We start from the raw sequence: 6,173 nt of genomic DNA, 5'->3' as shown, positions 1-6,173 counted from the left end.
GATATTTGAACAGATCTTCGGCTGTGTCTCTTTTGGAAGGCTGCATACTAGGTAGGACGCGTCCTTTGAAGGCTGCAGTATACCGAGTGTCCTTCTTTAAACAAGTCTCGTTTAAACGAGAGAGCCTTCGTAGGACAAACGGAACGTAACATGGTTGCTATGACAGCACGCCACTCTTTAACAAGCGCGAGCGCATTGAGTGAGACGGGAACAAAGTGCCTCTGGAAGGGAATGTATGAGGTACATTTTAGGAGAGTTATAAAGATGTAAAGAGAAAAGAAAATAGATTTTACAGGGGTACTTTTAGTCTAATATTTTATTTTAATTATATATTAATATAATTATACATATTATATACTCTGCACCCATCTACTGAGGTACTTCAAACTGGGAATTAACATTCCTTGCGTTTGAACATTATATTTACGGGCAAATTGGCGTCATTGTTTTTTTTAGACATTTCCGTTGAAGCAAAGAATTGTGGGTTGTGAGTGCCCACGAAGGATACACCTCATGCATCCTCCGAATTCCCGTGAAAGAAGGTCGCATTCAAATCTTATCAAATCAAATCACTTTTATTGTCACACAGCCATATACACAAGTGCAATGGTGTGTGAAATTCTTGGGTGCAGTTCTGATCAACATAGCAGTCGTGACAGTGATGAGACATATACCAATTTACAATAAACATCAAATTAACACAGCACAATTTAAACATCTGTTATACACATAATTACACACAACACAATATACAAATAATAACATACACTGTACAGTATACAATACACACAATATAGGTACACATTATTCAATAAAAAAAAGTATATATAGTAGTATATATAGAATGTACAGTAGGCTGTATTGTACTGTATTGACATTCAGGCTGTCGGTTGATAGTAAGTTGTTAAGAGAGTATATAATATAATAATAATATAATTTCTGACGGTCCGGTGTGAGATATAAGAGTAAGAGTAATAAAGTGCAGTGCTGATGTATTTAGATCGTGGGAGATCAAGAGTTCAAAAGTATGATTGCTTGGGGGAAGAAGCTATCATGGAGTCGGCTGGTGCGGGTCCTGAAGCTGTGATACTGCCTGCCTGATGGTAGCAGTGAGAACAGCCCATGGCTCGGGTGGCTGGAGTCTCTGATGATCCTCCAAGCTTTTTTCACACACCGCCTGGTATATATGTCCTGGAGGGAGGGAAGCTCACCTCTGATGATGTGTCTGGCAGTTCGCACCACCCTTTGCTGTGCTTTGTGGTTGTGGGCTGTGCTATTGCCGTACCAGGCGGAGATGCAGCCAGTCAGGATGCTCTTTACAGTGCAGGTGTAGAACCGTGTGAGGATATGGTGGTTCATTACAAACTTCAACAGCCGTCTCAGGAAGAAGAGGCGCTGATGAGCCTTCTTCACAATGACTTAAGTGTGGATGGACCATGTGAGTTCCTCAGTGATGTGGACACCCAGGAACTTGAAGCTGCTGACTCTCTCCACTGGTGCTCCATTGATGGTGATGGGACTGTGTTCTCTGTCTTTTCTTCTGAAGTCCACCACAAGTTCCTTTGTCTTACTGACGTTGAGGGAGAGGTTGTGCTCCTGACACCAGTGTGTCAGAGTGTGCACCTCCTCTCTGTAGGCTGTTTCATCATTGTCAGTGATCAGACCTACCACCGTCGTGTCATCAGCAAACTTAATGATGGCATTGGAGCTATGTGTTGCCACACAGTCATGTGTGTACAAGGAATACAAGAGTGGGCTGAGAACACAGCCCTGTGGGGCTCCAGTGTTGAGGGTCAGTGATGAGGAGATGTTGCTGCCTATTCTAACCACCTGGCGTCTGCTTGACAGGAAGTCCAGGATCCAGCTGCACATTGAGCTGTTTAAGCCCAGAGCCCGGAGTTTCTCATCTAGCTTGGAGGGCACTATGGTGTTGAATGCTGAGCTGTAGTCTACAAACAGCATTCTCACATAAGTGTTCTTTTTTTCCAGGTGGGAGAGAGCAGTGTGTATTGTAGATGCAATGGTATCATCAGTGGAGCGGTTGTTGCGGTAAGCAAACTGCAATGGGTCTAGAGAGAGAGGCAGCACAGAGCAAATGTAATCTCTGATTAGTCTCTCAAAGCATTTGCTGATAATGGGGGTCAGAGCAACAGGATGCCAGTCATTTAAGCAAGTTATTTTTGATTGCTTTGGAACAGGCACAATGGTGGATGTTTTAAAGCATGTGGGAACTACAGACAAAGAGAGGGAAAGGTTGAAAATGTCTGTAAAAACAGCAGCCAGCTGGTTCGTGCACGCTCTGCTGACGCGGCCCGGAATGCCGTCTGGGCCCGCGGCTTTGCGGATATTCACCCGTTGGAAGGATCGGGTTACATCCGCTACAGAGACGGAGAGTGAACTAACCTCTGTAGCTTCAGCCGCGAGAGCTCTCTCCGCGAGGGCGGTGTTATTTCCCTCAAAACGAGCATAAAAAGTATTTAGCTCATCTGGAAGAGAGGCAGCGGTGTTCATGGCAGAGTTTTTATTCCCTTTAAAGTCCGTGATGATTTTAATTCCCTGCCACATGCTTCTAGAGTTGGTGGTGTTAAACTGTCCTTCAATCTTGTTCCTGTACTGGCGTTTTGCTGTTCTGATAGTTTTTCGGAGGGCATAACTGGCTTGTTTATGCTCCTCTGCATTCCCGGAATTGAAAGCGGAGGTCCGCACATTAAGTGCCGCACGAACATCGCTATTTATCCATGGCTTCTGGTTCGGATAGATCTGTGTTGTTCTGGTCGGAACAACGTCCTCCACGCACTTTATGATGAAACACATTACGCTATCAGCGTAAAGCTCAATGTCATCATCAGAGGCGGACCGGAACATCTCCCAGTCCGCGTGATCAAAACAGTCCTGTAGCGTAGAGTCTGATTGGTCCGACCAGCACTGGATCGTTCTGAGGGTGGGTGCTTTCTGTTTCAGTTTCTGCCTGTAAGCGGGCAGAAGCAGAATGGAAGAGTGGTCCGATTTGCCAAATGGTGGGCGGGGGAGGGATTTGTAGCCATCCCGGAAGGGAGAGCAGCAATGGTCCAAAACCCGGTCCCCTCATGTGTTGAAACTAATATGCTGGTGGTATTTTGGTGCGACTGATTTGAAACTGGCTTTATTAAAGTCCCCGGTCACAATGAACACGGCCTCAGGGTGCGCGGTTTCCTGCTCACTTATACTCCCATACAGTTCCTTGAGTGCCGATGTTTGACTTCAAGCTTCAGCGTCAACTCAAATGCAGTTTCCTGTCACTTTGATTCACTTTAAGTATTTATATCTGTTTATTTGCTGCAACGATAACAAAAGGATAATAAATGTATAAATAGCACCTGTGTGAGAGTTCGGCCACACACACACCCGGCACCTTAGACCAAAGTGACCGAACCTCAGCACAACATGAAGACAGCTCTTGACCAGGGCGACGCAAAACGAGTGCGACGCGAGGCGCACCCGTGTTCGCGAGAGCAAAGATGACATAAGCGCGATGCCCCCACGTCAATAACAGACAGACATGGAGCATGAGTGTCCGGATCCCGACACAGACCGAAACTGAACCAGACAGGAAGTCAGGATCCAGACACCATACTCCAGACATGAAACAAGACAGACCAGGTAGCGCACCTCCATGAAGTTGGCACCCCATATAATTAAATAATCTCCAAAACTATTCCATACCTTTGTGCTGTGTTTGTGCTGATTTGTGCCGCAAAAATGAACGTTTGTGCTGGTTTAGTGTTTGAGATATTAAGCATCCTTTTTTGGGCTGTGTGACGTCACTCTCCACCCCATTTTGCTCAAATCACTCCAAACCGGTGCTGGTCGTTTGTGCTCGGTTTGTTCCGTTAAAACAAATACTGTAACTATTTCCCTTCCTTAGATATAGCAAGAATGTTTTTGGGAGCAGTGATGTCATTCTCCACCCCATGTCGTCCGAATTGCTCCAAACCGGTGTCATTAGTTTGTGCTTGATTTGTGCCTGTTTGTGCTGTTGAAAGAAACAATCTAACTGATTCCCTTACATAGAAATAACAAAATTATCTCCCGGATCTGTGAGGTGAGTCATGCATTTACCTCATCTTGTCCAATGTACTCATTTTCTGACTCATTCATTTGTGCTCTCCTTGCAGGTTTCTTACCGTTGCTGTCATTGTTTTTTTTTATTTAATATTGACAGTTTGATCATTGGCAGTAACTTCAAGCTAGCACCAAACCAGCACAAACGTTAAATTTTGCGGCACAAATCAGCACAAACACAGCACAAACGAATGGAATAGTTTTGGTGACTATTTAATTATATGGGGTGCCAACTTCACGGAGGTGAAGAGCGCACGACAGGGAATACAAAGAAACCATGCGCTCACACAAAAGACAGACAACGAAACACAAGACAGACATGGGACAATGATGCCACGGTCCTGTCAGACAAAACCCAGACTGACAGAGTAAGAGGACCGTGACAGTAGTAGGGTTGCCACCCGTCCCGTAAAATATGGGATCGTCCCGTATTTAAAGATAAAATGATGCGTCCCGTATTGAATCAATACGGGACGCGATTTGTCCCGTGTTTAAGCTGGTCAGATGGCGTCATGGTGAAATCGTTCCAGATCGCCAATTTAACCTTGATAGAAGTTGGAAAATTTGCCTCTGGTGGGTAAGGGACCATCTGAAAAGTCCACACATTGTGCTAAAACGGGCTAACACTGTGGAGGGTGTGGTAAGGGACTGTCTGAAAAGTCCACAAATGGTGGTAAAACTGTGGAGTTTTTTCAATATACAGTGGTGTGAAAAAGTGTTTGCCCCTTCCTGATTTCTTATTTTTTTGCATGTTTGTCACACTTAAATGTTTCAGATCATCAAACAAGTTTAAATATTAGTCACAGATAACACAAGTAAACACAAAATGCAGTTTTTAAATGAAGGTTGTTATTATTAAGGGAAAACAAAATCCAAACCTACATGGCCCTGTGTGAAAAAGTGTTTGCCCCACCTGTTAAAACATAACTTAACTGTGGTTTATCACACCTGAGTTCAATTTCTCTAGCCACACCCAGGCCTGATTACTGCCACACCTGTTCTCAATCAAGAAATCACTTAAATAGGACCTGCCTGACAAAGTGAAGTAGACCAAAAGATCTTCAAAAGCTAGACATCATGCCGAGATCCAAAGAAATTCAGGAACAAATGAGAAAGAAAGTAATTGAGATCTATCAGTCTGGAAAAGGTTATAAAGCCATTTCTAAAGCTTTGGGACTCCAGAGAACCACAGTGAGAGCCATTATCCACAAATGGCGAAAACATGGAACAGTGGTGAACCTTCCCAGGAGTGGCCGGCTGACCAAAATTACCCCATGAGCGCAGCGACGACTCATCGAAGAGGTCACAAAAGACCCCACAACAACATCCAAAGAACTGCAGGCCTCACTTGCCTCAGTTAATGTCAGTGTTCATGACTCCACCATAAGAAAGAGACTGGGCAAAAATGGCCTGCGTGGCAGAGTTCCAAGACTTAAACCACTGCTGAGCAAAAAGAACATTAAGGCTCGTCTCATTTTTGCCAGAAAACATCTTGATGATCCCCAGGACTTTTGGGAAAATACTCTGTGGACTGACGAAACAAAAGTTGAACTTTTTGGAAGGTGTGTGTCCCATTACATATGGCATAAAAGTAACACCGCATTTCAGAAAAAGAACATCATACCAACAGTAAAATATGGTGGTGGTAGTGTGATGGTCTGGGGCTGTTTTGCTGCTTCAGGACCTGGAAGACTTGCTGTGATAAATGGAACCATGAATTCTGCTGTCTACCAAAAAATCCTGAAGGAGAATGTCCGGCCATCTGTTCGTGACCTCAAGCTGAAGCGAACTTGGGTTCTGCAGCAGGACAATGATCCAAAACACACCAGCAAGTCCACCTCTGAATGGCTGAAGAAAAACAAAATGAAGACTGGAGTGGCCTAGTCAAAGTCCTGACCTGAATCCTATTGAGATGCTGTGGCATGACCTTAAAAAGGCAGTTCATGCTTGAAAACCCTCCAATGTGGCTGAATTACAACAATTCTGCAAAGATGAGTGGGCCAGAATTCCTCCACAGCGCTGTAAAAGACTCATTGCAAGTTATCGCAAACGCTTGATTGCAGTTGTTGCTG

The 6,173-nt window shown here is 44.4% G+C and overlaps 1 long non-coding RNA gene across 1 annotated transcript in view; it reads left to right on the top strand.

Moving 5' to 3' along the window:
* Positions 1-6,173, top strand: part of LOC127418969 (uncharacterized) — a 983,530-nt gene that overhangs the window by 652,654 nt on the left and 324,703 nt on the right. The window lies entirely within an intron of this gene.

This window comes from Myxocyprinus asiaticus, chromosome 28 (genome assembly GCF_019703515.2).
Source record: "Myxocyprinus asiaticus isolate MX2 ecotype Aquarium Trade chromosome 28, UBuf_Myxa_2, whole genome shotgun sequence".
In the NCBI taxonomy this organism is placed as follows: domain Eukaryota; kingdom Metazoa; phylum Chordata; class Actinopteri; order Cypriniformes; family Catostomidae; genus Myxocyprinus; species Myxocyprinus asiaticus.
Note: the sequence above shows the minus strand (reverse complement) of the source record. Positions and strands in the feature narration are given on the sequence as shown.